Genomic DNA, 23380 nt, shown 5'->3' with positions numbered 1-23380 from the left:
CGTCCCTGGGTGGGCTCGAACCACCAACCTTTCGGTTAACAGCCGAACGCGCTAACCGATTGCGCCACAGAGACACAGCGCTCCACCCTTCCCCTGCCTCCTTAGGTAGGAAGTACCTGCTAACCTCGGGGACGTGCCGCACTCTAGACAAGGAAACAAGTTCCAATGCCTCGGAAAACCGGAGAGGAGTTGACAAAGCGTGTTCATCGCGTGAAAACCGTGAGTGAGAGATTCCGAAGACAAAAGGGCAGCCCAGCGGCCCCACTCTGCCTTGCTCCCCACCCGCCTGAAATGCTAGCTAGCGTCCCCGGGGCCGAGGCGAGAGGGGCCCGAGGGAAGCTAGCTACACGTCCCGGTGGGCTCGCCTGGTGACGCTTCCCTCTTCTCTGCCTTCATCAGACCACCCTTCATCGGCACTCGTCCCCTAACCCAGGACGAATGTGAGGCCTGGAGGAAGTAGGAAGGGCATAATTGGTCAGAAGGAGAGCCCACCATTCGGAGATACCTTCGAGGCTGGTGGGGTGCTTCCACTTCCTTCGGGTTCCTCTGCCCGGCAGGGAGGTTCCACGACGGCAGGGGTCGGGTCGATGGTCGTTCTAATGTCCCCACGCCGAGAACAGGGTCAGACATTCACCAGGACGCTCTCCTGGGACTTGTAAATTACTTGGTCGTCTTTAGCTTTTAGGCCCTTGAGGAACTGAAGAACCCCGAGAATGGAAATAGTGAAAAGCTTTTCAAAGCGGAAATTTGTTTTTCAAACTTACCCATCCAGTTAATTGAGCAGCATCCGCAGCGGCAGCAACGGGAAAGACGAACCGCGCGCCACCCGCCGGCTCGAGCTTCCGGCGCTCAGCTCGGCTCCGCTGCGTACGTGCTCAGTGCGGTGGGTGGGGGGTCGGCGTGGGCCGGGGGCCCACAGCAGGTGGAGGGAAAAGGGAGCCGCAAAGAGGAGGCAGGGAAGCTGCGGAGGCGCGTACTGGGTCAACAAGACCTCCTCGGCGGCCTGGCAGCCGTAAGGGGCCAGATCCCGGAGAGATGAGAATGGGTCTTGTATCGTAGTTGAAGGAGAAGGAAGGAAAAAGAACGGAAAAGAACGAAAAGGGTGTTAGACTTGTAGCTCGGGGGGGGGGGGGCGGGGGGGGGAGGGGCAAGGCAGCAAGATATCATGAAGGCCTTTAGGACCGCTTAAAGCACGGCATTTGCAAGCCGGCTCATAGCTCTTTAGTGCTCTGCGTTGTACCTGTAGCAGCCTCGGTTCCAATCCCGCTCAAAGCAGGGTCTCCTGAGGTGGTGGCGAGTGCTAGATTTAAACCTGCGCGAGCTGCCCCATTTGCCTGCGGCACGAGAGCACGGTTTCCCGCGATTCCAGAGCTCTGCGCTGAGAAAAAGGGAACCTCCGCCGTGCATGCTGAAGTCTCGGTCTTCAGACTTGACTTGACTGAGATGCTTGACTGCCCTACGTCTGGAAGGAGGTGAGGGAGGTGCCGCCTTGTATTTGGTGTCTTTGCAAAAATGAAACGATGAGGCTTTTCTGGTTGAGAAGTTTCAAGCGCCACTGGGGCCTTTTTAGACGAGCTAAGAAACGAGATGAAATGAGAGTTCGAACTCCAACGGATACTTTAAATAAAACCTAACAAATAAAATAACATCGTCACTTGATAACATTTTTTTTCGAACAGTGAATGATTGAACATAGAGTTCACACATGTTAAGTGCACCGCCCAGTGAGTTTTGCTAAATGTAACTGGTATCTGGCCGAAATTACGAAAAACTTACATCAGTCCCGAAAGTTAGACCTCTTTTCCTGTTGTTAAAAAAAAGAATCTGAAAGGTGGAATGAAATGGGGTCACTTGCATGAAAGGGTTTTAAAATGGAGCCAGGAAGCCATTAAGGAGATGGGCTTTGTGCAGGCACGTCTCCACCGGGTAGAACTGGGAACTTTTGAATTGTGCCAAACACCAAATATTACAAGGACTGAGCCGCAAAACCTGTAACTTGCTACAGTCAGAGACTTTGCTTAGTGATGGCCTTAGCAATCAATTACACTCCGTCCAGATTCGCTTTCTGCCATTAACACCAATCGAAAGTTCTCGTTAAACAACTATTTGGGTTGCTCTTCACATCTGTGTATGCTGAACTGCGATTCTTTGATCCCAAATAAATGGTCTTGCTTAATTATTGCCTTGTGACAATTTTAGGCCGACAGCCTGTTGTCAGAAGCAGGACCTGAGGTGATTTCAGCAAGGCAGGACCGGTGTCTCCTGGAATTGGGTGCGGTCTCTACAGGAGACTAGTGCTCACCGCTCCTAGCTTGTATACATACGGACAGCCTTCTACTCGCACCGTGAGTCCTCTTAGGTACCGACCTCCCTCCTTCCTTTTGGTTGAGGTCGTTGCCTTTCTCTGGGATCAGGCGGGTGAGTGCCCAGAGAGAGAGGAGATGCCCATCATGCCACTGGAGGGAGGGGTTGCACTATTGATGAGTACTCTTTTGTTTCATAGGATGGGGGGGGGGGGGATTGTGATTGCTGGTTGTTTTAGGACAAGTGTTGCTTAAATTCAGGGGTGACTGGGTGGCGCAGTCGGTTAAGCGTCCGACTTCTGCCAGGTCACGATCTCGCGGTCCGTGAGTTCGAGCCCCGCGTCGGGCTCTGGGCTGATGGCTCAGAGCCTGGAGCCTGTTTCCGATTCTGTGTCTCCCTCTCTCTCTGCCCCTCCCCCGTTCATGCTCTGTCTCTCTCTGTCCCCAAAAAAATAAATAAACGTTGAAAAAAAAATAAATTAAAATTGCAATAGCCATTCTGGGGAACCTCTGTTTTAGTTAAGCCCACCTTAAGGGGCACCCTTAAAAAAGAGGATTCCAAACCTCTCTGAGACAGTGGAATGCATTCTTTGATTAGTATGCAAAGGACAAAATAAGTCCAAAACAGCTCTAAAAGGATCCTGATCGCATGCAAATAATAATAATAATAATAATAATAATAACAACAACAACAATTTTTAAATAAAAGATTGCTCATCCATGCAAAAAAAATGATAATAATAATACATTTTTAATGAAAGACTGGCCATCTGAGCAGGTAACCTTAAAATTATGGAAACATAATTTGGATTCATGCAAATAATAATGATAATAATAATACATTTTTAATAAAAGCTTCGTCATCTGAGCAAGTAGCCTTAAGTTAGTCCATCTGCTGGAAACATAATTTGGATCCAGCCATTCTTTTTTTTTTTAGTGTTTATGTATTTTTGAGAGCGAGAGACAGAGCAGGAACAAGGGGGGGCGGAGGGGCAGAGAGAGAGGGAGACACAGCATCTGAAGCAGGCTCCAGGCTCTGAGCTGTCACCTTAGAGCCCAACATGGGGCTTGAACTCACAAACCATGAGATCATGACCAGAGCCAAAATCAGAGGCTTAGCTGACTGAGCCACCCAGGCACCCCTGGGTCCAGCTATTCTTTTGGGTTTCCTACCTGAGACATGGCTGAAGTTTAAAAAAAAAAAAAAAAAAAAAAAAAAAAAAAAAGAAGGAAAGAAAGCTGTAAGAGCTGTGTGTGTGTGTGTATGCATGTTATAGATATGGTATTTTACTGTCTTGGGATGATATTGCCAAAATTAATTTGTAAAAGAATTCTACTTAATTGGCTTGAGGAATATCAAGTACTTAATATCTATTAAGTATTCCTAAAGTTCTCAGAAATAGACTAAAAAGTAACGCAAGTTCATATAGTCTAGGATAATCTTTGATAAATAAAAACGAATTCAAGTTTGTTGGTTTAATAAAAACAAGAATATCTTTAGAGTTATCAACATTAAATAGAATGCAGATAAACTGCCTTTTCTACCTGAGTTTACTAATCAAATAAGCTCATGTTATCTCTATGTTACAAAATTCATCAACAAAAGAAATAACTTAAAATGATGATTAGCTGTTTAATGTCTTATCCAAGTATAATTGTTAAAAACAAGTAATTTAGGGGTGCCTAGGTGGCTCAGTCGGTTAACGTTTGGACTCTTGGTTCCAGTTCAGTCAGGCTCTGTACTGACAGCCTGATAGCATGGAGACTGCTTTGGATTCTTTCCCTCTCTCTCTGAACTTCCCCTGCTCTCGCCGCCCCCCCCCCCCCCGCCGCCCCGCAAAAGAAATAAATAAAAACTTAAAAATTTTTAAATAAACGTTTTAGTTTAAATAAATAGAAGATCAAAGTTTATACTAAGATAAACTAAATAATGGACACTCATTGAATATCTAAATTATTTCCAAAATAGATAAATATTAAATGCTAAGCTTAGTTTATCTACTTTTGGCATTTCCATTTTTACCAAAAAATTATTATGAGAAAGAGTATGTCTCTAAAAATTTTGAAATGTATTTATAAGCTTGCTAATATACAACAGGATGCTAATTTATGATAGACAGTTCACAATTGCCTGCTTCCTAATAGTCACTGAAAAGCAAAAATTACAAATGGTTAAAGAGGGGGCGCCTGGGTGGCTCAGTTGGTTGAGCATCCCACTTTGACTCAGGTCATGATCTCACAGTTGGTGAGTTTGAGCCCCGCCTTGGGCTCTGTGCTGACAGCTCAGAGCCTGGAATCTGCTTCGAATTCTGTGCCTCCCTCTGTCTCTGACCCTCCCCAGCTCCCTCTCCCTCCCTCTCCCTCCCTCTCTCTCTCTCTCAAAAATAAATAAATATTAAAAAATCAAAAAAACCAAATGATTAAAAATTAGATTGGAAAGGGAGTTAAAATACAAATGAACCAATGAGAATACTTAGAATACTAAGCATATGTTAACTCTGCATAAACTGCATGCGTGGATGCTGAGAGAATGCAGACAAGCCAGCAGGTGTGCCTTCGGAAGAGAAGAATCAGTGAACTTCCATAAGATCTTTCTCCTACTGTGGAAGGATTTATTGTAACTTCGGGTTTCTCAACCTGTGGTCACAGACCATCAATGAATTATGACGAACACTTATTTAAGTAGAAAATACAAATGTTATCCATATCTGTTTATACAGATGAATGGACGATACATATTTTATTATAGATGTATTTATTATCTATATATAAATTAAAAATAAAATTTTCATTAAAAAAGTAAAAATTAGAGTACCTACATGGCATATACTGAAAATAGGCAATACTTGTCCATTTATTAAACTTATACTTGAGTTAGTTATATGGTTTTATGTGTGTAAGTATGTGCTGAGACACACTACACAGTATATTTCTTGCTGTGAAATGATCCAACATGTTTGAGAGCCACTGCTTATATACCACAGTAAATTGAGCAACAAAGGGTCTGTGTGGCCAGCTGAAATGCCAGTACAAGAACAATCCTCCTTTCTGTCCTCTGCACACACAGCGGTGACTCCTCAAGGCCAGGCTGCAATCGCTCTTTGATGGGCTCATCCTTTGTTGCTTTGTCTTTTAAGATTCATAGCCAGGTGGCAAGCTTTGTTGAAACAACTTCCCCATGTTTTTTTGTTTTTTTAATGTTTATTTATTCTTGAGACAGAGACGGAGGGTGAACAGGGGAGGGGCAGAGAGAGAGGGAGACACAGAATCCGAAACAGGCTCCAGGCTCTGAGCTGTCAGCACAAGAGCCCCATGCGGGGCTCAAACCCACGAACTGTGAGATCATGACCTGAGCCGAGGTCAGATGCCCAACCGACTGAGCCACCCAGGTGCCCCAAAAACTTCCCCATGTTTTAGAACTACTTGCAAGGCTGGGATTCTGGTGATGGCTTCTTTGATATTTATACCATCTGCCCTCAGTTTAGAACTTGTCCCATCTTTTAAATCTTTATTCTGCCTACTCAACCTAGAGCAACCCTCTTCAGCAATATGGAATCCTATTGGCCCTGCCTGTTCTGTCATTCCCAGTCTAGCAGAACAATGTCAGGATGAACATATAAAATTAACGGATCTAGGAGTGCCTGGGTGGCTCAGTCAGTTAAGTGGTTGACCTCGGCTCAGGTCATGATCTTATGGCTGTGAGTTTGAGCCCCGTGTCGGGCTCTGTGCTGACAGCTCGGAGCCTGGAGCCTGCTTCAGATTCTGTGTCTCCCTCTGTCTCTGCCTCTCCCCTGCTCGTGCTCTGTCTCTCAAAAATAAATACATGTTAAAAAAAATTTTTTTAATTAATGGATCTCATATTGTAATTTACTTATATCCAACCAAATATTAACATTTTTTCCTCTGTTAAAACGACAAAGTTTTCCTGTACTATCGTTCTGCACCTGAGAGGAGGTTAAAAAAGGAAAGCAAAGATTTTGTGTTTTATCAAAATAATTTTCAGTGCTTTATCAGGTCTCTTATGGGGTTTGCTCAGCTATGTAATGTCCTGGTATTTGCCTTTAAAATCGTTTATTGTCGTTGTGGTCCAATACATAATTAACTATTGATTCATGTTCTGTGATCCTATACAGTCCAGTGTCTAAGACTTTTTGGTATTTTTGACAAACTTGCATCCACCTTGGCCATTATTAAGGTTCCTGGACATTCAAAATTAGACTCAGGAGGGGGTGCCTAGGTGGCTCAGTTGGTTAAGCATCGGACTCTTGATTTCAGCTCAAGTCAGGATCTCAGGGTCCAGTGAGATTGAGCCCCATCCCCCGGTGTCTGGTTCTGCAGAGCCTGCTTGGGATTCTCTCTCTCCTTCTCTCTCTGCCTCTCCCCGACTCACGCTCACTCTCCCTTACAGACATAACATACATACATATGTACATACATACATACATATGGACAAATTAGATTCAGGAGGAGCTAAAGACAAATTTTTGGCTGGTAGAGCACCAAGGACCATTGCCTTAAAATCTGTCAAAACCAAGGCCCTCATAGGTAACATAAATGATCTCCCGAAAGGAAATCTAAAACTCCTTTTTAAGGATGTTCAATCCAGGGTATCCCACAAAGAGAAAACCTTAGAGCTGCCAGTGGTTGTAGTTTCAGTCCACTGACTGATTTATGGTATGGCCCAAATAGGAATCCTGTCTGGTCACAGTCCACGGAAAGATCCCTGATGGAAATGACTCCTCAGGGGCACCTGGGTGGCTTAGTCGGGCTCAGCTGACTCTTGATTTAGGCTCAGGTCATGACCTCACAGTTCCTGAGTTTGAACCCTGAATCGAGTTCCCTGCTGACAATTCGGATCCTGCTTGAGGGATTCCCTCTCTCTCAAAATAAATAAATGAACATAAGGGGGCGGGGGGAGGGGGTGGGGAAGAAGTGACTCATCAGCTGACCCACCGGGCAGTTGATAAACTTACAAATCTCATGAAGCAGTATGGGAGGGGAAATATTTTTAGGGCCCCCAAGAGGCACAATTGACTGATACTGTGTTGTTGTTTTTTTAAACCAATAACTTGTTATTTTCTTTATAACACTTTTTGTAATCATCTGGTTAGGGAAGCTCCCTTATGTATTTTTCTATGAAGTAATATGACAGCATTTGTAACCTGTGTCCTTATACTCCTTCTCGTGGACCTCTTTGCATGAAATAAAGAATTCCACAAATGGGCTTATATTTGGCATTTTAACTTAACATCCTTCAGATTCTTTGGGGAATTAATCATGAAGGAGTGTTGGATTGAGGTATTTGGGCTGGTATTTGTCCTAATAAGTATCCTAATGCTTTTCGCTATATTACACACAGTAAGACTCCTTCGTTGCTGGTAAAACCCTATAATATGGAAGAACTCGCTGATTTCGTAGGTTATTTGCCATATGGACTGAATGTCTTCCTTCTTGCCTGAAACTCATACACTAGGCCAAAATATCTAATTGTCTTTATCTAAGTTCTTTTCACAGGGGCCTCTGCTGTTACGAATAAATTTTAGCCCCTGGGTTAACATATTTTTTCTCGTGACCCTCATTGCTGATGGTCAAGTCTTACCATATCTCTTTGCCCTTTGCTTGGAAAAAAACATCTGATTCTATAAACCTGACTATTGATTTGTGCCAGAACAAACCATACTCCTGAGGTACCTGAATTAATAGCTTGGCCTCTATCCCTAGAGGGATGGAAAAATATTGCTGATAAAGTTGTAGTATTCTCTGTTGGAGTCCTTGAAAATACTCAATAACTTTCTTTTCTTTGGCTAATTAACTTCCTTGCCCCCAACTGCCCCCCCCCCCAAACCTTCCATTTGGTATACAACTCCTTGGGACATCTCTCTTCTGGCCACATGGGACGCTGCCTGATTCATGAATGGCTTAATAAAGCCCATTAAATCTTCAAATCTACTTGGTTGAATTTTGTTTTTTAACACAGTTAATCCTCACCCTACCTTCACTGAAGCAATCACCATTCTGATTTCTATCTCCACAGATTAATTTTGCCTCCTTTTGAAATTCCCGTAAATGAATATACTTTTTGTGTTTGGCTTTTTTTCCCACGCAACATAATATTTTTGAGATGTATCCACTTTGTTGTGTGTATCAGTAGATCATTTTGGTATTATCGGTGAGTGTTATTCCAATGTATTGATCACTATAGTTGATGGACAATCGGGCTATTTTCAGTTTTGCATAATGTGAATAAGGCTGCCATGAATATTCTTGCAGGAATCTTTTTGTGCACTTGTACGTTCATTTTGTGTGGGTATAAACCTAGGAATAGAATTGCTAGGCCATAAGGTATTTGTATATTTAACTTTATTAGAAGCTATCCGTTTTCGGGGTGCCTGGGTGACTCAGTCGGTTGGGCCTCTGACTTCGACTCAGGTCATGATCTCACGGGTTCTTAGGTTCGAGCCCCGTGTCGGGCTCTGTGCTGACAGCTGGAGCCTGCTTGCAGCTCTGGGTCTCCCTCTCCGTCCCTCCCCCTCTCGTGCTCTGTCTCTCTGTTTCTCAAAAATAAATAACCGTTAAAACAAAACAAAACAAAACAAAACAAAACAAAACAAAACAAAACGAAGAAGAAGCAGCTATCAGTTTTCCAGAATGGTTGTACTACTTTACTCTTTCACCAGCAACAAGAGATAAAGTTGCTACACATTTTTGTCAGCATGAGTGTTCTTTGTCTCTTAAATTTTAGCCATTCTGAGAGGTATGTAATGGTATATCACAGTATTTTAAATTTGTGTTTCTAATGAGTAATGATGTTGAGAATTCTTTCTTATGCCTTTTGGTCATAAAGAAATCTTTTGTGAAGAGATTTCAAGTGTTTTATCTACTTTTAATTGGCTTGACTTTTTTTTTCTTTACTTTTTACATTAACTTTTTATGTTAGACTAGATTTAGATTTATAAAAAGTTGAGATTATAGTATAGAAAGTTCCCATATACCTTGCATTCAGTTTCCCCTATAATTATCATCTTACATTAGAATGGTTCATTTGTCATAATTGAATGAATACATTATTGGGGTTTTTTTAATGTTTATTTATTTTTGAGAAAGACAGAGATAGAATGCAAGTGGGTTAGGGGCAGAGAGAGAGGGAGACACAGAATCTGAAGCAGGCTCCAGGCTCTGAGCTGTCAGCACCAGAGCGTGACGCGGGGCTCGAATTCACGAGCTGTGAGATCATGACCTGAGCTGAAGTCAGATGCTCAACCGACTGAGCCACCTAGGCCAGGCGCCCCAATATTAGTGTTAACTAAAGTTCATGTTTTTTATTCAGATTTCCTTGATTTTTACATAATGACCTTTTCCCTTTGTTTTGTTTGTTTGTTTGTTTTGTTTTTTTACAAAACATTTTTAAAATGTTTATTCATTTGGTGAGAGAGTGAGAGAATGCATGCACAGGAGCAGGGGCGGGGCAGAGAGAGGGAGAGAGAGAATCCCAAACAGGCTCCCCGGCAGCGTGGGGCTCCATCCCACGAACTGTGAGATCATGACCTGAGCCGAAATCAAGATTCAGACCCTTAACCGACTGAGCCACCCAGGTGCCCCTTAATTTATTTTCCAGTGAGAATCAACTGTTTTCCCAGTGTAAGACCAATTTTGTCATGACATATTTTTAAGAATATATCTTGATTCAGGGGCCCCCATAATGACCTATTCCTGTTCCAGGATTCCACCCAGAGTATCCCAGTGCCTTCAGTTTATGTCTCCTCATGCTCCTCTTGACTAGCAATTTCTCAGACTTCTCTTGTTACTGATGACCTTGAAAATCCTTAGGAGTACAGGTCACATACTTTGTAGAATGTCTCGGGGCGCCTGGGTGGTGCAGTCGGTTAAGCGTCTGACTTCAGCCAGGTCATGATCTCGCGGTCCGTGAGTTCGAGCCCTGCGTCAGGCTCTGGGCTGATGGCTCAGAGCCTGGAGCCTGTTTCCGATTCTGTGTCTCCCTCTCTCTCTGCCCCTCCCCCGTTCATGCTCTGTCTTTCTCTGTCCCAAAAATAAATAAACGTTGAATGTCTCTCAACTGGGATTTGTCTGATGTTTTTCTCATGATCAAACTGGGGTTAGGGGTTTGGGGAGGTAAAGTACCATTCTTATCACTTTGTATAATGGGTATTGTTAAAAAGAAAACCACAGGCCCAAAATGGCATCGTTGAGGTTAAGGCCCCAAGTCAGTAAACCAAAACTGAATACCTAACCTACCTACCGTTTTAACTCCCCAGAAACATAACCTTTAACCAGTCAGCATGGAATTTCTTGGTCAATACTGGGAACTTTACTGATAGACCCCTTCCTCTCACCTTAGGAGGGCAACCTTGCCTAAATAATACATTCCTTGCTAATAAGTTCCTTCTTTCCTTCCTCCCCCCTTTCTTCCCTCTTCCTTCCTCCCTCCCTCCCTCCCTCCCTCCCTCCCTCCCTCCCTCCCTCCCTTCCTTCCATTCTTTCATTCTCTCTGCCTTCTCTTTGCCTTTAAAAATCTCCTTTGGTTTAGCCCAGCAGAGCTCCCCTCTGATTGCTGGTTGGGATGCTTCGTGATTCATGCATCACTTAAAAAGACTAATTCAACCTTCAAATTTACTCGGTTGAGGTTTGTTTCTTAATAGTATGTACTGTTACCATGACTTACCACTGTTGATGTTAATCTTGATTCGTTGGCTGAGGAAGTGTTTATTAGGCTTCTCCACTGTAAAATCACTGTTTTTGCCCATGAGATGAAGGAAGTCACTGCGAGTAGCCCACACTTTTAAGGAGGGTGGAGTATCTCCATTAATTTGGGATACTTCTGCATGGGACATTTGTCTGTTTTCCCTATTCATTTATTTATTTACTTATATCAGTATGGACATGTCGATATTTATGTTATATTTTGGGGTTATAATCCAATACTATTTTATTCATTTTGTTGCCCAGATTGTTTCAGTTTCAGCCACTGTGAGCATTTTCAGTTGATTTCTGTTTTCCTTTGGCATACCCCCATCATTGTGGAGTTTGTTTTTTTCTCTGGTACTTTCTTATTTTATGGTATTGCAAAACGCTCTAGGGTCTCCCTGTGTATTTCCTGCCCCAGTGCCAAAATCAGCCATTTCTCCAAAGAGCCCTGATTCCTTTTTTTTAAAAAATTTAAATTTTTGCTTTTTAAAGTGATCTCTGTGCTCCCTGTGGGGCTCAAACCCATGACCCTCAGATCAAGAGTCATATGGTCTTCCGACTAAGCCAACCTGGCACCCTGAGCCTTGATTCCTTTGATTGATGACTTGACTTTTTACTATTGGCTTCTAAGCATTTTTTATATTCAGAATTTGAGTCACTTGTTAGATACATGTATTTCAAAAAGCTTCTCCCAGTATGGCTTTCCTTTTCACTTTTTATAGTTTTTTTATGAGCATAAGTTTTTTAATGAAATCTAATTTGTCTATAGTTTTTCTTTTATGGTTAAGCCAATTTTGTTCTCTGAGAAATCTCTCCTATCCCAGGATTGTTAATATATTATATTATGTTATATTATGTTATATTATATCATTCATATCATATCATATCAACTATATTATATTATACTTACTCTACTCTACTATATTTAAGATACTGTACTATACTATAATCCTAGGAGCTTTAGTTATTGAAGTTTGACTTTTAAACTTAGGAGTCTTCTCAGATTCATCTCCTGAACATAGTAGGCTAGGGAATACTAAACACTAGGGAATCATGGTGTACCCAATCAACAATATGACCTCCCAGAAACCTGCTCCCAGAGACCTGTTTTTTATTTTTGAGAGAGAGACACACAGCGCAAGCGGGGGAAGAGCAGAGAGAGAGTGACACGGAATCTGAAGCAGGCTCCAGGCTCTGAGCTGTCAGCACAGCGCCCACAAACCATGGGCTCGAACCCACAAACCATGAGATCATGACGTGAGCTGAAGTCAGACGCTTAACCTACGGAGCCACCCAGGCGCCCCTCCACATTTTTTATTTATAAACATTGAGAATATTTTTCTGCTCTGCTCAGGTGCTTTCCTCCCTTGTCCTTATCTCCTCCCTGCAACCCCTGGGCGCAAGAAGTAGTAGAAGCATTGGTATATAGAAAACTGTGGCTTTCCTTCTTAACTGGAATCAGGAAGCTTCAACTCTGCCAATACCACCACCTTTCACACCTACTCAACTAGTGACTACAATCCAGAATGTGACTGTCAACCAAAAGTGTCTCTAAACACTCATGGTTCCATAACCCTATTGACTTACTTACCATCAGCAACAGCAGTGAGAAAGTTGCCTCTCCTCACTTCTGCCAACTCTCTTGAGTGCATCTAATTTCTATCCTGAACCCGACCTGCAAGGGAATCTGAGAAATGCAATTTTTTCAGTTTTTCAACCTCTTCAGCTAGGAGGATGGAATAGATTTTAAGTGAACCAATCTACATTTAAAATTATTTTAAATCCCACCCACACCCTCCACACTAAGTGTGAAGCCTGCTTGGGATACACTGTCTCTCTCTCTGTCTGACCCTTCCTTGTTCACGCTGGCTCTCAAAAAAAAAAAAAAAAAAAAAAGAAAAGAAAAAAGATAGATAGATAGATGGATAAATAAATAAATATTTTAAATTAAAAAATTAAATTAAAAAGCAAAACAGAAACCACACACTGAGGTGGTGGAAGTAATACTATGACAGGAATCCCCAATACAACACCAATTACTGCGGATTATAATGGATCCAATTTTCTCAGATTGGATAAAAAAAATAACTTCCAGATATAGCAGTATATTAGAAAAGGGTTAAATATTAAGAGTATGAAAAATCTATGCCAGGCTAATTGTAAACAAAAGGATAAAAGAGTGAAACATGAATATCAGACAAGGGTAAAAAGCAAAGAAAGTTTTAAATTAGATAGAGGGGTAATATCCTGGCATCCGTAAGTACCCGTAATTTACTCTCTTTTTTTTTTTTTTTTTTTTTTCCCCTTGAACCAACCTTTCCGGGTGGCCAGATCAGAACATGTGATGAAGGGAGCAAATCTAGGAGGATTTTTCTTTTCTTTTTTTTTTCTTTTTTTTTTTTTTTTTTGCTTCAATAGAGGTCTGTGCCAGGCAGAAAAATGTAAAAGCAAGATTCAATCCTTGGCCTTTTCCAGGGACTCAAAAGAGACATAGAGGGAGAGAACCTCAGTTATCGCCCAGATCTTCTGGAGTAAGTTAGACACACCAGTCCAGCCTCCTGAACCGTCACTGGGTCCTGACCACCTATTTGGGGTAGAGAACTGGTATTCATCTCAAAGTTTGGAAGAAAGGGTCTGGGAGGCACCAAGCAATGGGTGGGCAAAGAGAATGTGTCAGCCAGTGAAAATCAACTTTCCGTGGGTCCACGGCAGATATGGACCAGAGACCAGAAACAACATGAATCTCTGATGTTTTTCTACAGAGTTCTGTTATCAACTTGTAAAGAGCCGACTTCAGAATTAGACTTTTCCAAATCCTATATTTGGATTTGGCCATGAAGCCAAAACTTCACAGCATTGCCGGACATTAAATCTCCTATGCAAGCCTTTGCTCTGGGTGTCTTTTTTGTTTTTTGACAATGTTGCCCACAGTGAGTACTGCGAAAATCTAGTTTACCATTGCTTTTTCCAAGTCCTTCTGGTGACTCCTTCTGATTTGACCTAGTACAGCACATCTTGGGGGAGCATTGGTGGTTCAGTGGTGGAGGCCTGGGTTCAATTCCCAGCCAGTGCAGTGTGTTCAGCAGTTTTACTTTGAACTGTCTGTCTGTTGCTCAGGCAAGTTAGGTCCCTCTGGGGTTCTGACCTTCAGGGAACAGCTGCCCCATTAGGGGAGGAAAGTGGGTTATTTCCGGGGCAGAAGACATTGAGGAATTTGTGTGAACAGGGACTTTGGAGAAGGTATGTCCTTCACGTGCGGGTGTGTCTGACGGGTCTGTCTCTGACGTTTTTGCATCTTTGGGTCTAGAGCCAGTGTTACTTTTATTCTTCCTTCTGGTGGTCCCTGGAATCCATAGAGTCATCTGGTCACTGATACACATGCTGGACTTGGGCAGACCATTGGGCCACGTCTCACTATGGAGTGGGGATCAAGAAACGAAATTCCCAAATTGAGACAAGCCGCAGGGAGGGCTAGGCAGACACCCCAGTGGAGAGGAAGAAATGAGGGGCCCCAGGAAGGAGGAGACTTGTGGGGAAGAGTCCACAGGGTGATGAGGGGAACTGGGTAGAGGTAGGCTTCAGTCGTTGATGGTCTTGGTAGAATGAAGGATGAGTCCCCGAGTGTAGAGCAGCATGTACAATAAAGTCATTTTCACTACTATTGTTTTATAGTCTGTCCGGGAAAAATCTATTTAGTGCATCGTTTTTATGCTTATTGGTAAGCAGCACGGTGGGGGAGGGGGGGCGGGCGGGAAGCCATGACAATCATCAGCTCTGGAGGTTTGGAGGAGGAGACTCTGGAAAAAGAAAACCCAGGGATCATCAGGTTTGCCTACCCCTGTTTTCATCTACTATTTTCCTCAACAAACCTTATGTAGGGTCCCAGATCTCAAACTGCCCCTGCCACACTGGCAAATTGAATATGTGCCACTGATCATTTCTTTCTTGAAGGGATAAGAAATGGTAGAGCCGGTGCTATGGGAGTGAGATGCAAGAACAGAACTTAAATGCTTTTCTCCATCATGTCTCACTGCTACCTCTGAACGTCAGCCTTCCACACACACCAGTTCAAAAACGCCTTCAGTCTCTATGGAGGGTTAGAAGTCTTTTATAATTCCTGTAAGGCATGTTTCTTCCTTCCTTCTATAATTCCACCAGGGTTGATTTTTGAGGAGCTGGTCAGCAAGCCCGGACCAGTTCAACATCCTGGATCATTTGTCTGGTTTCGGTATCGTTAGAGTAGGCAGGTAGTTAAGTTCTAACAGGACACCTGGAGGTCAGCAAAGAGGAAGTGCTGGCCAGCTATCAGGGAGGTCAGAGGCCTGTCCTGGCAGCGGCAGTCCACAAGAAGCCGGATCAAACCAGATAGGCCCAAGATGGTGGGAGCCAGGATGGGAAAATTGAGGGGGGAAAAAAAAAAAAAAAAGGAAACCCTGCTTCTGGACCAAACAGTAAATATTCCGCCCCCCTAGTCAATAACTGTCAATGAAAGAGAGAAACCCAACCCCCAGGGTGTGGCAGTTCACCTGGCTCTGGCTCTCACTCCCCTCCCGCTGTCACTGTCCCTCTGTCGCTAGCACTCTCACTGGCGCTCTTACTCTTGAGCTCAAGTTCGGCTGCTCTCATATCTCCAGGAGTGTACTTTTTGCTTCTGTTACTCATCTGTTGTGCTACATGTCTGTTCTTGAATTCCTTCTCCTGGCAAGACCAAGAACCTTTGGCAACTCCTTCAGGTTCTGGCTGGATTGAGGAGGCCCCAGGACCCCGGGTCTCCCCAGTTCACCCGGCAATAGTATATTAAAAAAACAAAACAAAACAAAACAAAACAAAAACAAAACAGGCCCAAAATGGCATCACTTGGGTTAAGGCCCCAAGTCAGTAAGACAGGACTTACCACCTAACCTAACTGCAATTTCAACCTCCCAGAAATGTAACCTTTAACATTGTAACCGGCAACGTGGAATTTCCTGGTCAATACTAGGAACTTTACTGGTACACTCCTCCCTCTTCCCCTTAGGAGGGCAGCCTTGCCTAAATCATGCATTTCTCGCTAATAAGTTCCTTTCTTCTTTGATTTTTATGCCCTTTCCGCCTTTAAAAACCTTTCTGCCTGTTTAACTTCCCGCGGAGTTCCCCTGTACTTGCTAGATGGGCTGCTGCCTGATTCATGAATCATTTAATGAAGCCAATTAGATCTTCAAATTTACTAGGTTGAATTGAGTATTTTTAAGAGATTTGGTGCAGCATGGGGATCCAAAGTGTACTTCTGATGGCATTCGGGGACAATGAGAAACAGGCATGGTGCCTTGTGAGCTCACTGCCTTTCTCGCCACTTCTGAGGACTACTGGTAAGTCTGTCTTGGCTTGAGCTCCGCTTCTGTGTGTGTGTTCGAGCTACTGATCTAACTGGTTTCCCAGTCTAGGGGTCGTGGGGTAGTGTAGACTGACGGGAGGTTCCGACAGAGCGGCAGTCCTTAGCCCTTCGTTCAGTCCACAAGTACACGTTGGAGTCCTGTCTCCTTTTCCAGTCCACAGTCTCCATTTACTGGAGTCTACTGGTTTAGTCCATGCTGGGAATCGCTGGTGGTGTGCAGGGCCTTCTCTTTGCCAGTAATATCTTTTGGTTACTGCTGGTGTGTTGAAGTGCCTACGTTTGTCTGGTTTTGTGTGAACAGGGCTTAGCTAATAGGATCCTTAAATTCTAAAGAGCCAAGCACGCCACCTTCTGGCACACCTGCTTACTTTATGTCTAAAAACTATGGTGCCAGGAGCTGTGCATATCTGTAGAAATGGCGAAATTTTACTAAAAACAACTTGGAATTACAATGGCCACGACGGGGAACATTCCAAGTAGATAAGACAATTTAAGAAGTGCACTTAAAAGTAAAGGTTCTCAAATTAAACAGAATGGGATAACTGTGTTAATTGGCAAGAAAAACCTCCAGAAGCCTTCCAATTCATTGAAAGATTCACTGCAAAAGGCTAATGGAGAAAAAGGATGTAAGAGGTACCTAAAACAAAAGACTGTAACACTGATGTGACTCCTTTTGCTCCCCTCTGTCCTCCTTTGAGGACTCCTTCTACTGATCCTCTGTCCCAATTGCTTTTCCACTCGGAAGAGACCACACAACTGCAAACAAAACCGCCCTCTGCCCCTTCCCCGCTCATGAGTTAATGGCCTTACAGATACTCCTATACCTACCTGCAAAGGAGGGCCCCTGTGGGCCCCTCCCAGAGTTGATGAAACTGTGAGGGATTTTCTGGTAAACTGCTATATAATTCTTGAAATAGGCAAGGGGAAACTGGTAGATACTGAGGATACTGCAGAGGGAGGGGGTCCTGAAAAAACTGGCAGAAGCCAGTGAAGAGCAAAAATTCTTTTTTTTTTTTAATTTATTTATTTTGAGAGAGACAGAGACAGTGTGAGCAGGAGAGGGGCAGAGATGGAGAGAGAGAGAGAGAGAGAGAGAGAGAGAGAGAGAGAGAGAGAGAGAATCCCAGCGCAGAGCCTGATGGGGGATGGGGGGCTCAAACTCACAAAACCATGAGATCATGACCTGAGCTGAAACCAAGAGTCGGACGCTTAACCGACTGAGCCACCCAGGTGCCCGCAGAGTGAAAATTCTTACCAGAATCAGTTCTGGATCTCTATCTGTAGTGCCCAACTAAGAAAAATAAAGTTTCACATTGTCCCTTTCTTTTCAAATCCAAACCCATTATATTGATCCTTTCTGTCCCACGGATAGCTATGGTCTTCCTGTTTGTCTGATTTTGCATTACTGGGCTAGGCTTTCTGTCTGCCTGGAACATGCAAGTCGTTGGCTCTTTGTTTTGGCTATCTTTGAGAGTGACTCTGGATTTTGGAAAGGCTCGAACACACAAACCCCAAGTTCATGACCTGAGCTGAAGTCAGACGCTTAACCGACCGAGCCACCCAGGCACCCCAAGGTTGATGGTTTAATTAAAACGGACACATCTTTAGAGTTATCAGCATTAAATATAAAACTTTTGCTCTACTGGAGTAAAATCAACTTTAGCCAAACAAATTCATGTTGTGTCTACTTAAGTAGTTTTCTTTTTGGTAACCTAAAACCTTACAGTTTTGCTAAGTTGGGTTAAACGATAAGTTAAACTCATTAAATATCTAGACCATTTCCAAATAAGACAAAATATCAAAACATTAATGACTAAATAATAGGTTTATCTACTTTTGGCTTCTTATTACAGAGAAACTAAAAGATACTTAAATGTGTTAGTGCCACATTAGGAAAATTTAAAAAGGCAAGTGCTTCTGGAAATTGTAAAATATATTTATAAATTTGCAAATCTAAAGAATGCTGGTGATGCAGGCAGGCTGGGTCCGGAGACCTAGGGGAGGGTCCCACAGGACTGGCCAAGAGAGTCCTTGGTTTCACGAAGGATCGAGATCAAACAGGAGCCAGAGAAAGTGAAAATAAAGTTTATTGAACAGGGTGAGTGACAGATGGAGACTAGCAGACCAAGTGTCCGGGAGACTCAGAAAGACTTCTGAGACTTCAGTAAAGGAGAAAAAGTCTCGTTGTTGCTTGGGGCTAGGCGTTTATGTTGGAGAAGAGTCGAGAGTACATGTTTCTTCAGGAATCCAAGGTAGGGTCCAGACAAAGGTGACTGCCAGGCGAACAATAGGAGTTATTCCATAAATTCCCGAAGGCAGGGCTATTGACGCCAGCATCAGCTAAGGTTTGTTGGAAGCTAATGTCCTGGAACATGTTTGGGCTCTGGCTCTTCTCGGGTGTTAACAGGTATTTGGGGCCTAGGACAAAACTCAGAGGATGATTAACTTTCTTGCTTCCCCCTTGAAGTGGAAACATGGCTTCTTTGGGTATTCAGAGGCAAAATATGGAACATGAGGAAGTGGGGCCCAAGCAGAAACAGCAGAGATGGAAGCCTTTCTAAATTTTTTTTTATGTTCTTATTTTATTGAAAGCAATTGTTTTAACGTTTACTTCTTTTTGAGAGAAAGAGACAGAGCGTGAGTGGGAGAGGGGCAGAGAGAGAGGGAGACACAGAATGTGAAGCAGGCCCCGGGCTCTGAGATGTCAGCACCGAGCTGACACGGGGCTCGAACTCACGATCTGTGAGAACATGACCTGAGCCGCTCAAGGGAAATGGAGCCTTTCTAAAATGCAAGACAATAGCAACAGACTCTATAAAGATGATGACACAGGTGGTGAAATCCCATTCTGCTTCCGCAAGGAATGGCCCCACGTTGCCAGGATTTTGTCATCCTAACGTCCCATCACATGCCAGGCAATCTGCTCCTGAATCAGAAAAAGTAAGGTTGAGTGAACAAGGGCTGTGAAGTACGAGAACATTTGGGGCCAGTGGAAAACCAAGACGGCCAATTTGTTCTTCCGGGCTCTCTGACAAATCCTGTATTTTGGTTTTTGTATTCCTTCACCTACCATAGTGTGGGGAGACTTGTATAAAATTGCAAAATTAGTCTACCAGCAATGTCTGACCAGTCAGGTCTGTAATCCTGGAAAAGCTATTTTTGTTCTAAAGGCCTCAAACCTCCCTCTGGACCCTCTGAACACCTGCAGCTGGACTTCATCCAGTTGCCACCTAGTACAGGTCATCAATATATTCTCGCCCTGGTATGTTACGTTTTCCAGATGGGCTGATGCCCCCACAGTAAGAAAAAAGGCTGTTACAAAGTGTGTTTCCGGGGGGCCTGGGCGGCTCAGTGGATTAAGCGTCTAGACTCTTGATTTAGGCTTAGGTCATGATCTCACGGTTGGTGAGTTCGAGCCCTGCATGGGGCTCCGCACTGACAGTGTGGAGGCTGCTTGGGATTCTCTCTCCCCCTCGCCCTCTGCCCCTTCCCCGCTCATGCTTGCTCACTCTCTCTCTCCAAATAAATAAATAAACTTAAACAATTTAAAAAAGAAAGGAAGAAAGAAAGTGTGTTTTCCACTTGCTGTGCACCCCCCACAATCTCCATATCACTGGAAAAATACAAACCTTAACAAAAACCTTGCAAACTTCTGAGAGTTCTGTCAGTGTGTAACCTTATGTTGTTCCCTTGTCACCTCGTGCTAGGATTACCAGCTGCTGTAAGTCTGTGGTGTCTTCTGCTCAGGCACATCTATCATCAGTAGGTTAAAGAAGACTTCCCAGATCCCAATTGAAAAGATTCTGTTGGTCACAGTCTGTGTAGCCCGGTGACTGGGTATTCTGGAAGTGTCATCAGAGGAAGACTGCCCGTGAGCCTCATTCGGAGGGACCTAACCAGGTGCTCCTGACCCCAAATACTGCCACAAAACTGGGAAGCATGGACCCTTGGGTACACATCACACAGCTAAAAAACGTTCCACCTGATACCTGGGCCTGTGTAGATGCTGGAGACTTTCAAATCAAAGTGATGAAAAGAAGCAGTTGCCTTTGAGGTAGACTGCTCCCACCCAAGACAACAGATCAAGATTTCATACTTGAACTAAACGTGAAACCCTTTCTCCTTTCCTTTCCTTTACTCTGGCATTGGCCTGGAAAGATAACACCTTCATCTTTATCCTCCAGACCATTGCTAACGGGGGGGGGGGGGGGGAACCTCTGGAACTTAGAACAACCTTTTATTTAAGTCTAGGACAAAATCTCATTCTGCCCCTAGCTTGTCACAAGCAAAATGAGCCATCTCATTGGCCTAATCCCTGTTTACATTGTGAGTTAGAGAGGACCTACCAGGCTTTCATGAGTCAGGATTCACTCTTACTGGCAGATCCCTGCTCCCTGACAAGGGATAAAAATAAATGAGGCTATCTATGATCAGGAACTTCTTAATTCTTAAAGTTACTGCAGAATCTGCTAAAGCAGTAATTGCCCAGCAAAGATCCTTAGACTCTCTGGCCAAAGTTGTTCTTTAAAAAAAATAAAATAAAAAAAAATTAATGTTTATTTATTTTTGAGAGAGACAGAGCGTGAGTGGGGGAGGGACAGAGAGAGGGGAAGAGCCAGAATCTGAAGCAGGCTCCAGGCTCCGAGCTGTCAGCACAGAGCCAGACGCGGGGCTCCCCGCGGGGTCGAACCCACGGACCGGGACCGCTCGCCAGCGGGGCTCGAACCCACGGACCGCAAGGTCATGACCTGAGCCGAAGTGGGAGGCTCAACCGACTGAGGCACTGAGCCACCCAGCCACCCCCAAAATGGTTCTTGATAATAAAATAGCTCTTGATTATTTTTTAGCGGAGCAAAGAGGTGTCTGTGCTGTGGCCAGCACCACCTGCTACACCTGGATTAACACCTCTGGGGCAGTGAAAACTCAAGATATGTTTTCCTCAACACCCTCCCCTCCCCCTCTTCTTAGCAGAGGTCCTGTGAGCACATGGCAAGAGGGGGCTGCCTATAAGCCATGACAAGAGGCCTCAGAAGGAAGCTGTAGGGGAGGCTAAACTCTTTCCCCTACCCTCTTAAGGTCTCAGGCTGGGCCTCAGCATTAAGTTGGCATAAAACAGATTAGCAGGAGAAGAACATAGACATCCTTCCCATGCACATGGGAGCTTTCAAGGAAGAAGAAAGATCCAAAAAGTACTTAGACCTAAGTGGTCATGTACTAGGTGCGGCAAAGAGTAGTAATTACGAAAAGGAACCAAAATATACGAGGAGGCAAAAGACAGATCAGGGTTATTTTAACCAGGTCTGTTTGTATAGATTTCTCTCAGCCTCGACTTCCTAAATCTGGTGACAAGAACCTTTCTCTCCTCCTGGTATAGGGAGGGCATCTTTCCCATGGCAATTTTATCTTCTGCTGTTAGGAAGAGGAAAGGAGGTCAGAGCACTCTTGCATCTGTTTTTCAAGCATGCCCTTCGCTGAAAATAATCCTTAAGCCAAAGTGGCCTATTTGGGGGTAGCATATTTGGCCGGATTCGAAACCTACCCTGATGGCACCTGGATCTCGGACTTCCCACCCTCCAGAACTGTGAGAAATAAATTGCTGTTGTTTAAGGCAGTCTGTGGTGTTCTGTTAGAACAGTCTGAGCATGCCAGTATACCCATCCACAATGCCAGGACTTGGTAATTGATAATTTCCCTCGTGTTTGTTCCTGCTTCCAACTTAGGACCAACCAGAGAAAGCCGGGTATGCACCCCCACCAACCTCACAGGATACCTCTAAATTCTAGTCAGCCAGTGTGAAAATTAAGAATGGGAAACCTCACTAGAATGGAGTTGGGAGGCCAGAAGGGGGAGCTATACCACTCAACATGAATTACAGGAAGAATTGCCAATTGTAGACCCCAACAGAAGAATTCTCAACGGGAAAGAGTCATCAATGACAGGCCCCAATAGGAAGAAGAATGTATATTGCATCTCCTACAAGAAATTGAGGACCACCCCACCCCCCACCCCCCCCCCACCCCCGCGCGCGGAGGGAGCCAATGAGAAACAGTCATCACCTTGAACTCTTGCTTTTCTCCAATGGACTTTACTTCAAAACAGCCTCTCTCAACTGCCTCCTTCTCCTCCATCTAGTGATATTCCCCTCCTTTGTTTATTCAGCTTGCCTGTGGCTCTGCCATAGCATGAATGTCCTGGATTGCATTTCTCTGCTGTTCCCAAATAAGCCCATTTTTGCTGGGAAAATAACTTTTCTTTTTAAGGTTAATACCTGCCTACAGCTTACCCATGCCAACGGCCTCCAATCAGGGCACACCTGAAGGCTTCCCATTTTTCTACTGTAAAGTTCTCCCACTCCTCTGCCTTCCTTTCATTTCAGTCTCTGCAAAAACGCAAGCCCTGAATAAATAAGCCTTTGCTCTTCTTGCTTGGCTTTTGCTTTTTAACAGGAGCGTCACTGTAGGGTTGGCAAGGACTCCCTCGTTGACTAACTTAAGTCAGGCTCCTGGGGCCCTCAGTTAGTCCTAGTCCTCAGCCTTCCAAGCCCAGTGCCAGCAAGAATCCCCCCATCCTTGATACCTAAACAAGTTCCTTGTAGCAATTTTCCAGTCACTGACTCCCTCACTCTTTCCTTTGGCTGTAAATCCACAGTTCTCCTTGCCGTCTTTGGGAGTTGCCCTCGGTTTTATATTGAAGTTTGTTTCCCCGACTGCAGTATCTAAAGCCAAATCTCTCCAGGCAATCCCTTACAGGCTGATGCCACGTCTTTCCTCTCAGGCTGTTAGCGAGTCCAAGCTCCTCCTGCTCCCTGTGTGACAGGCAAATGGAGAGGCAAGATGTGGGGACAAAGAAAGCGACTTTATTCAGAAATCCAGCAAACCGAGGAAATGGTGGACTATTCTCCCAAAGAACCATCTCCTCTTGGCATGAAATCCAAGTTTCTTTTATGTTGGCAAAAGGGGGAAGTGGGAGGGGGCTGGAGTCAAAAGGTGGCTGACATCTG

The 23380-nt window shown here is 44.1% G+C and overlaps 1 long non-coding RNA gene and 1 other non-coding gene across 4 annotated transcripts; one reads left to right on the top strand and one right to left on the bottom strand.

Annotated features, from left to right (window-relative positions):
• TRNAN-GUU (transfer RNA asparagine (anticodon GUU)) lies at window positions 1–74 on the bottom strand. The gene has a single exon. It is a non-coding gene; the product is annotated as a tRNA-Asn (tRNA).
• A 1245-nt stretch (window positions 75–1319) lies between these two features.
• LOC128310964 (uncharacterized) lies at window positions 1320–22382 on the top strand. 3 transcript variants are annotated; one of them, XR_003417980.2, is made up of 3 exons: window positions 1320–1472; window positions 2200–2345; window positions 21797–22382. It is a non-coding gene; the product is annotated as an uncharacterized LOC128310964 (long non-coding RNA). The 3 variants fall into 3 exon arrangements; XR_008295227.1 differs by lacking the exon at window positions 21797–22382 and adding an exon at window positions 13482–17142; XR_008295228.1 differs by lacking the exon at window positions 21797–22382 and adding an exon at window positions 13482–17142 and having other exon boundaries at window positions 2200–2359.
• The last annotated feature ends 998 nt before the right edge of the window (window positions 22383–23380 follow it).

Source organism: Acinonyx jubatus, chromosome C1 (genome assembly GCF_027475565.1).
Source record: "Acinonyx jubatus isolate Ajub_Pintada_27869175 chromosome C1, VMU_Ajub_asm_v1.0, whole genome shotgun sequence".
Lineage (NCBI taxonomy): Eukaryota > Metazoa > Chordata > Mammalia > Carnivora > Felidae > Acinonyx > Acinonyx jubatus.
The sequence above is the reverse complement of the archived record's forward strand: the minus strand, read 5'-3'. Positions and strand labels throughout refer to the sequence as shown.